The 7,741-nt window shown below is 35.6% G+C and overlaps 1 protein-coding gene across 1 annotated transcript in view; it reads right to left on the bottom strand.

Moving 5' to 3' along the window:
- Positions 1-7,741, bottom strand: part of LOC105987844 (olfactory receptor 6C6-like) — a 31,985-nt gene that overhangs the window by 832 nt on the left and 23,412 nt on the right. The window lies entirely within an intron of this gene.

Raw genomic sequence — 7,741 nt, 5'->3', positions numbered from 1 at the left:
AATGAAAATGACAACCTGCAGCTTTGGATCATCTGATATGCCCAAGAGTACAAACTCTGTGATCGTAGTGTGGTTTCTCATGCTAACATGTTTCTCCCAACAAAACCTATTGGTGAAAAGAAAATTAAGAAAAGATTCATTTAAAGGAATCTGACTTTTAAATATTGTTAGTATGACAATGAAATGAAGACATGGGCCTTTTTCTCTATTAGAGATTTTACAACTTGTGTTCTTTCTGATGAAAATAGAAATCCTATGCACATCCTGTGTGGAAAAGGAAGTGTGTGCACACAACTGTGAGTGTGGTTGAGTTCTCTCATGGGTGATTTAAAGTAATACCTTTTTCTGTAATCACATTTTCCATATGTGCAATATTCCTTCTAATAACAGATTGCTATAACAATATATTCATAATCTGAGAACTTACTTCCTAGTTTCCAAAATTATGCTTTCAGGACTATCTACATTTTAATTTACCTATTTAGAAACTTCACTGGTGGTAATAGATGACCCAATCACAATTACTAAGCTTAATAGGATTTACTCTAGTTTTCATTTTGGTTTTATTTTTAAAGAGGAAGCTAAGCATGTATTTATTTATTTGTATACTCCTTAAGCAGTAGTTGTATAAAGGGGTTTTTAATTCAACAAGTCATTTTATGAATACCATGTGTTTTGATCAATTTTACCCTTTTCATCAATTCTTCCCCGTCTCTCCCAATTTGTGTGTGTGTGTGTGTGTGTGTGTGTGTGTGTACATACTGGAGTTTGAATTCAGGATGTTGCTCTCCAACTTGAGTCTATCTATAGTGTTCTGAAGAGCTTTTCTGTATGTAATGGCCTTGGACTTGAATACTTGAGCTCTTTCCCAAGTAGCTAGTATTACAGAAGTGAGCCATGGTGGTTTGGTGAGACAATTTTCACTCTTAATTTATATGGTAGGGCTGTTCAATGACTGTTGTCTGAAATCATATAAATAAGAGAATAGAATTCTTTGAGTTGTAAACAAGGGTAAAATCCTGAATATATGGGAGAAAAGTGTCCAGACCTAGAGCTAAATGATACAGTTCTACAATAGAATGATGTTTTTATAACATTAGTTAGCTATTTTAATTAAGCATAGGTATTTTCTCTTTGGATTATTTTACTATTTTAATTAAGAATAGCCTTTTGTCTTTGGATTATTTTAGAGTATCTAAGTATTTGAGAATACTTAAGTTTTCCTGAGTACAGAAGGGAATGCAAGGGGACTTGTTTTGATTCTAAAATATAGTCTTGCTGCACTTACTAGGACTAATAAAAGCATATAAAAATTTCCATATAATTCCTTTTTAGAAACTATGACTTGAAACATAACTGATGACTCATATTTGCCCACTTGTCTCTTCAATGATAGCAATAAACATTTTGTCTCTGATATTATGTATCAATTATATTTGTTGTATTACTTCTTTCTTATGACATGGAAGAAAATAATACAACAATACTCATGAGCTCCTGCCCTTCTAGTAGAGCAGCAAATGATCTAAGTATCAAAGCCAGTACTGGACATTTTTCTCTATTTCTCTTTTATTTTTCTAACTATTTGTATCATTTTTAAGGAATATACTTAGCTTTGTCACTCCTATACCATTAAAATGGCAATCAAAGGCAGGGGAGTTACTCTGATGTGAACAATGGCTGAAATGTATTCAAATGTATAAACATATTCAAATAGTTATAAATAGGTTAATGTGATAATATGAGGGTCTTTACAATTTATTCCAAAGAAATGAATTTGACAATGGGAGATAAAATGCATCATGACAATGAGGCCCTGGGTTCAATTCCTCAGCACCACATAAGCAAAACGAAAAAAGCCAGAAGTGGCGCTGTGGCTCAAGTAGTAGAGTGCTAGCCTTGAGCTGAAGAGCTGAGGGACAGCGCCCAGGCCCAGAGTTCAGACTCCATGACCGGATCCCCCCCAAAATGCATCATGACAAATATGAAAAACATTTTGATATGTTTGATATTAAATCCAAACTGTAATCCTAAACATATCTTTATCTAAAATACATTTAAAATGAACCCCAGGTGATTTCTCTTTGTAGCTCAGTTCACTCTTACCTCTATTGCAAGAAACCTTGTCATAAATACAGGCTGAATTAAATGTATGATTTCTAGCAACCTCAATTTGAAGTAAAAATAGCTTTCCTTCTATATCCTAAATTTTTTATAGTTATTATAAAAGTGATGTACAGAGGGGTTACGGTTACATAAATCAGAAAGAAAGTACCTTTCTTTTTGGACAATTTTGCCCCTTCCCTCATTCTCTCCCAGTTATTCCCTCCCATCTCCATCCACAAGTTTTATAGTTCATTTTCCACATAGTATCTAGTGAGTACCACTGCTGCATTTGTTTACCCTTTGTCCAAATCCATTTTGGTGCCCCCTTACCCTTCCTAAGACAGATAATTGAACAAATAAGACAAAGGAAAGAAAACAAAACAGCAACAAAAACAAAACCTCTTGTTTCTGTTTCCTGGGGTTCATTTTACAAAATATTACATATAAATATTTATAAATATAACTGTTATTTTATATGATAAGACACTTAGACATTGGACTTTGCGTTTCTATCCTAAGAATGTCTTCCTTTGCTCTTACTGTGTGTGAAAACCTAGAGTCCTATATAACTTTTCCTGTCCCAATGTATTTTAGATTTAGCTTCCATATAGGAGAGAAATCACATTTCCTTTGCAGTCTGAAAATGACTTACCTCACCTTTTAATATCTTTTATCTTTTCCATATAAAATGAAAAAATCCTCTGAGTGAGCTGCAGTTTAAAACACAGTGTAGAAAAATGAACTTTACGATTTAGGTGGGGGTGGGGGGTGGGGAGTGCATTTGTGGAGGTGGGAGAGAAGGGATGATAGGGGGGGGGGAAAGGAGGAGGCAACAATGATTGATAAAATATGTACTCATTACCTTGCTCATGTAAATGTAACTCCTCCTCTGTACAGTACTGTCACAATAAAAAAAATATTTTAAAAATTAAAACACAGTGTCAACAACTTGATTCTGGAAGTAAATTGCCAGGAAAACTGTCTGGAAGATGAAACCTTTCAAAGCTCTCTGAATAAGAGAAAGTTAAAAAGATAATAATTTACCTTCTCTGGTTTCTGTTTCAACCTGGGAAAGATTAGGTTGGAGGAAGGAGGCCTGCAAACTGAGAACAATTCAGGAGATGTAATGATGTCATGATCTAAGTTTCTGGAAAGCCAAGTAACATGGAGAGCTAAACGCCAAAGTGTACCCATCAGTGGATACAATTAACCTGTTTTCCCTTTGGCCAAACTTCACTTTCCTAAGTGGACTCAGAGGACAATTTGGAGAAAATTAATTCTCAATACCTTGGGGGGTTAGTGACATCCCAAAGTGAACTATTGTACAGTGGACACTTCCTTGAGGATATCTTACTTTTTGCATCTCTGCCAGCTAAGGTAGATTGAATGACAAAAATAAGCACTTTAGCATCATTAAATATCCGAAGTGTACTGTAAACTATTTTTAAACTGTTTGATTTTAAAGTTAATAGAAGCCTAAGACTCAGAGAACTAAATGTCATAATAGTCTTTACAGACCTACAAAAGAGGCCTCATACCTCTCTCTACCATCCTTTCTTTTTCTCAGATTCAAAGTAACCAGCATTCAACATTTATGGGATGTTCCACTAGGTATTTTTTCTACATGCTTAGCAACAAGTATGACCACATTTACTCATTCAGAGATATTGTTCCATTATATACTTGATGTACTTTTTACAAACTTCACAAGCACCACAATTATGTAATTTCCCATGTAAAAATATGTAATTCTAGTTTTCTTTCATGCCAAATATATAATGGGCATCACTCTTTGTCAAATTGTCTGGACAATATTCACTATTTTGGAATGATTGCTTAGAATAGCAATTTCACTGTTCTTAAAAATCAAGGTACTATGCTGTTATAATACTCTCCCTTACTTGAAATTTTTATTTTGGTAGTAATGAGGTTAAAACTTGGGGCTTCAAACTTGCTAGAATGACACTGTTCTGATCAGCTATTCATCCAGCCTTGATTTTGCTGGTTATTTTTAGGTTAAGGTCTTGGCACACACCTGGGTGATCTGCTTACTTTAGAGTTCACCTAGTTGCTGAGATCACAGACATGCTCCACCACATACTGCTTCCTTGCATGAAGATGCAGTCTCATGGACGTTTCTTCCTGGGCAGCACTGGAACTTTGATCCTCTTGACATTAGCCACCCAGGTAGCTAGGATGTAAACCACAGGAATCATTTGTAGTAAATGCTCATGTATTTCTATTGCATATGTATTCGATTGGTAAGACATGTAAATGAACTTTTGTTAGCTACTTCACCATTTCCCTCCTTGTGAGAAGAGTGATCCCCTTCCAGTGTACCCTACCCCACCCTGAATACTACAAATTATTTAAAAACTTATAAGCATGGAGACAAATATGGCAGCCACATTCATTGAATGGTAAAGATAAGTATCATAAAGACCATATCACAATATATGGGCTTTTAGGTTCACCAGATGCTCTTATTTTATACACCTAAAAATGTATTTGGTCTTTCTTGGTTTTCAGTTTTCCTACCCATAAGACATAAGAATAATAGATTTAACTCATAGGATACTGAAAATTTCAGAATGTGCTTGACAAAGCAGTTAGGGTATGGTAAATATTTAGTATATAAACAGTATATATATTTATTTTAAAATTATGTTTTATAACTAATAGTTTAAGTGTTTATGTTGAAGCCCATGAATTTCCTAAAGTGCTTACTTTTCATTGGTTTTATTTTATTTTTGAGATATATTTGTGTATATTAATATTGTATTTTCTTTTTCTATATGTTTCATAACATATCTTTGTTATTTACTTGTGTGTGTGTGTGTGTGTGTGTGTGTGTGTGTATGTGTGTGTGTGTGTTGGTACTGGGGCTTGAACACAGGGCCTGGGTACTGTCCTGTAGCATTTTTTTAAATATATATTTTTTATTGTAAAGATACTGTTCAGAGGTAATGAGTACATTTCCTATTGAGTATTATTACCTTCTCCTTTGTTTTCCCCCTACCTCCCCTTCTCTCTCTCTCTCCCCAACTCGATCCTCCCCAACCCCCCTCCTTCCGCTGTCCCCCATCCCACTTGCCCCCCTTCCCGGGCCCGAAGTTGTAAAGTTCGTTTTCAACATAATGTCTTGTACATCTCATTGTTACAATGGGTCAACCTGTATCCCAATTTAAGGATTTTGTTTTTCCCTTCCCCTCCTCAAATTAGAAAAATGTTCCTCCCCCCATGGTATAACCCCTGTTTTCACTGTATTTGATTCCGGTGCCCTGCATCTTGTATATATATTTTTGCTTAAGACTGGGGTTGTACCATGTAAGCACAGCTCTACTTTAAGCTTTTTGATAGTTAATTGGAGCTGAGAGTCTCCATTCTATTTTTTTCTTCTCTAATTTGGGGAGGGGAAGGGAAAAAACAAAATGCTTAAATAGGGATACAGGTTGACCCATTGTAACAATGAGATACACAATACACTATGTTGAACACGAACTTTACAATTTTGGGGGGAGGGGAGGGAGGAGGATAGTTGTGGAGGTGGGAGGGAAGGGATAGTAGGGGAAAAACAAAGGAGGCAACAATGCTTGATAGGAAATGTACTCATTACCTTGCTCATGTAACTGTAACCCCTCTGTACAGTATTTTTACAATAAAAAATACGTATTAAAAAAAAAACAGTCTCTATAGTCTTTTCTGCCTGTGCTAGTTTTGTACTGCAGTCCTCAGATTTAGCCTCCTGATAGCTGGGATGACAGTTAACAGCCACAAACCTACTAGAATCTGATCTTTGACTTTCCCCAAGAATCATCTGTCAACTTCTATGACACATTCCAGAGTTTCTCCACATACATATAAATACTTTCTCAAACCACTTCCAAGTGCTTTTGAACCACATCATCAGACACTCCATCTCTAATGGAGACTTCATGCTCAAAGTAGCCAGTGAACTAGCCAGGCAGAACCTTGACTCCAGGACTCTGACTGGCCATGAGGCAGTGTATAGTGAGCCTTGAGGCAAAGCTCAATTTGTAGAGTACCAGCTAAGTAAGCAAGTCAACCACTAGATACACTTAAAAAATAGCTCTCTCCTTGCTCTCACAATATATCAGACAAACAATTTCAGGGCACAAAGATTTATTTTGGCTCACAGATGCAGAGTTTGTGTGTCCATCATGGGGAGAAAGGCATGGCAGAGTAGAACAGTGCTTATTATGGTGACCAAAGCAGAGAGAGGGAATGCCTGGCAAGGCAGCTTTTTTATTTTTTGTCCTGTTAAGCTTTCTAGCTTATGGAATGATGTCTCACACTAAGAGTGGTTCTTCCTTCTTTCATTCTCTCTAAGTATGCCTTCACAGATACACCGGATGTGGGTTCTACCAATCTCTTAGGCACTTCTCAATTCAATCAAGTCAACAATCAAGATTAACCAATTTGCTTTTTATTATTTGTAAATGTATTTCTTTCTTTCCTCCCATTCTCCATTTCTTTGATAAAACTTGCTAGATCAATATTTCATTTGTCAGTGTAATATTTTTAATGGTATTGGGGTTTGTACAGAGTCAGGGAGTTCTGCTTAGTCATTTTGCTTATGTGGCTGAAATTCTACCACCTGAGTAATGCCTTCTACTCAGTTTTGAACTGGTTAGTTTGGAGATTTGTTCCTAAGACTATTTTTTGTCATAGTTAGCTTTGAACCTCAATCCTCTGGATTTCTGATTCTGGGTCCTTCGGATTATAAGCATTAAGCACTGTTGTCTGGTGTTTTTACCTCCCTCCCCCCTCTCTCCTTAGCAGTTTTAAGTTTCATGATTTTTTCTCAGTTATTTCCCTATTTACTTCATTGATTCATGTTTAATTTTTCCTCCTCTGCTCCACTTGTTGTTTCTTTATTTAAATTTCTTTAATTTCCTGAAGTGGAAAGAACTTTTTGAGTTCAATTGTATACATATAACTTTGTACATAGACAGTGTATGTGTTTGTGTATGTATTGTATCCCTAATACACATATGAAGCTGAAAATTCTACTTAAGGAGTTAGTGCTCATCTCAAATTTTGGTTATATTTTTATATTATTCAATTACATGCTATCTGAAGATTTCCAAGAGAAACTGCAGGATGATAAAGACCATTTCTCCAAAAAATAAATGAAACCAGATTTTGTTTGTAGATTATTATGAAATACTTCATTATTTATATGTTTTCTCTGCTATTTCTGGTGGTACATGTTTTTTCCTGAGAAAAACTCAAAATGATATTTTACCTGTAATTTTTTTTAATGTTGTAGAACTTGAGACAATCAAGTATCTGAAGACAGGCGAAAATCAGAATGATATGAGAACTGTGATTTTAATGGAATGAGAACTATGTGAAACAAATATGCTTGCTCACATTGAGAACAAGGGGAAATGAACAAGGATGATGAGTATAGCCACATGGATTTGAATGGACCACTAGATTTTCATTTTTTAAAAATTCCCCTCCAATGTGTGTCTAAATTATGACAATACTTCATGTCATATACCGGTGAAAACCAGGGTCTTCCTGGCCATATTCATGAAGGCTTGTCTGACCTGCTGATTCCTTAGGCTATAAATGAAAGGGTTCAGCATTGGGGCTACTGAGGTAT

The sequence above is a fragment of the Dipodomys ordii genome, unplaced genomic scaffold (assembly GCF_000151885.1).
Source record: "Dipodomys ordii isolate 6190 unplaced genomic scaffold, Dord_2.0 Scaffold3, whole genome shotgun sequence".
NCBI lineage: Eukaryota > Metazoa > Chordata > Mammalia > Rodentia > Heteromyidae > Dipodomys > Dipodomys ordii.
This window is presented reverse-complemented; position numbering and strand designations above follow the sequence as displayed.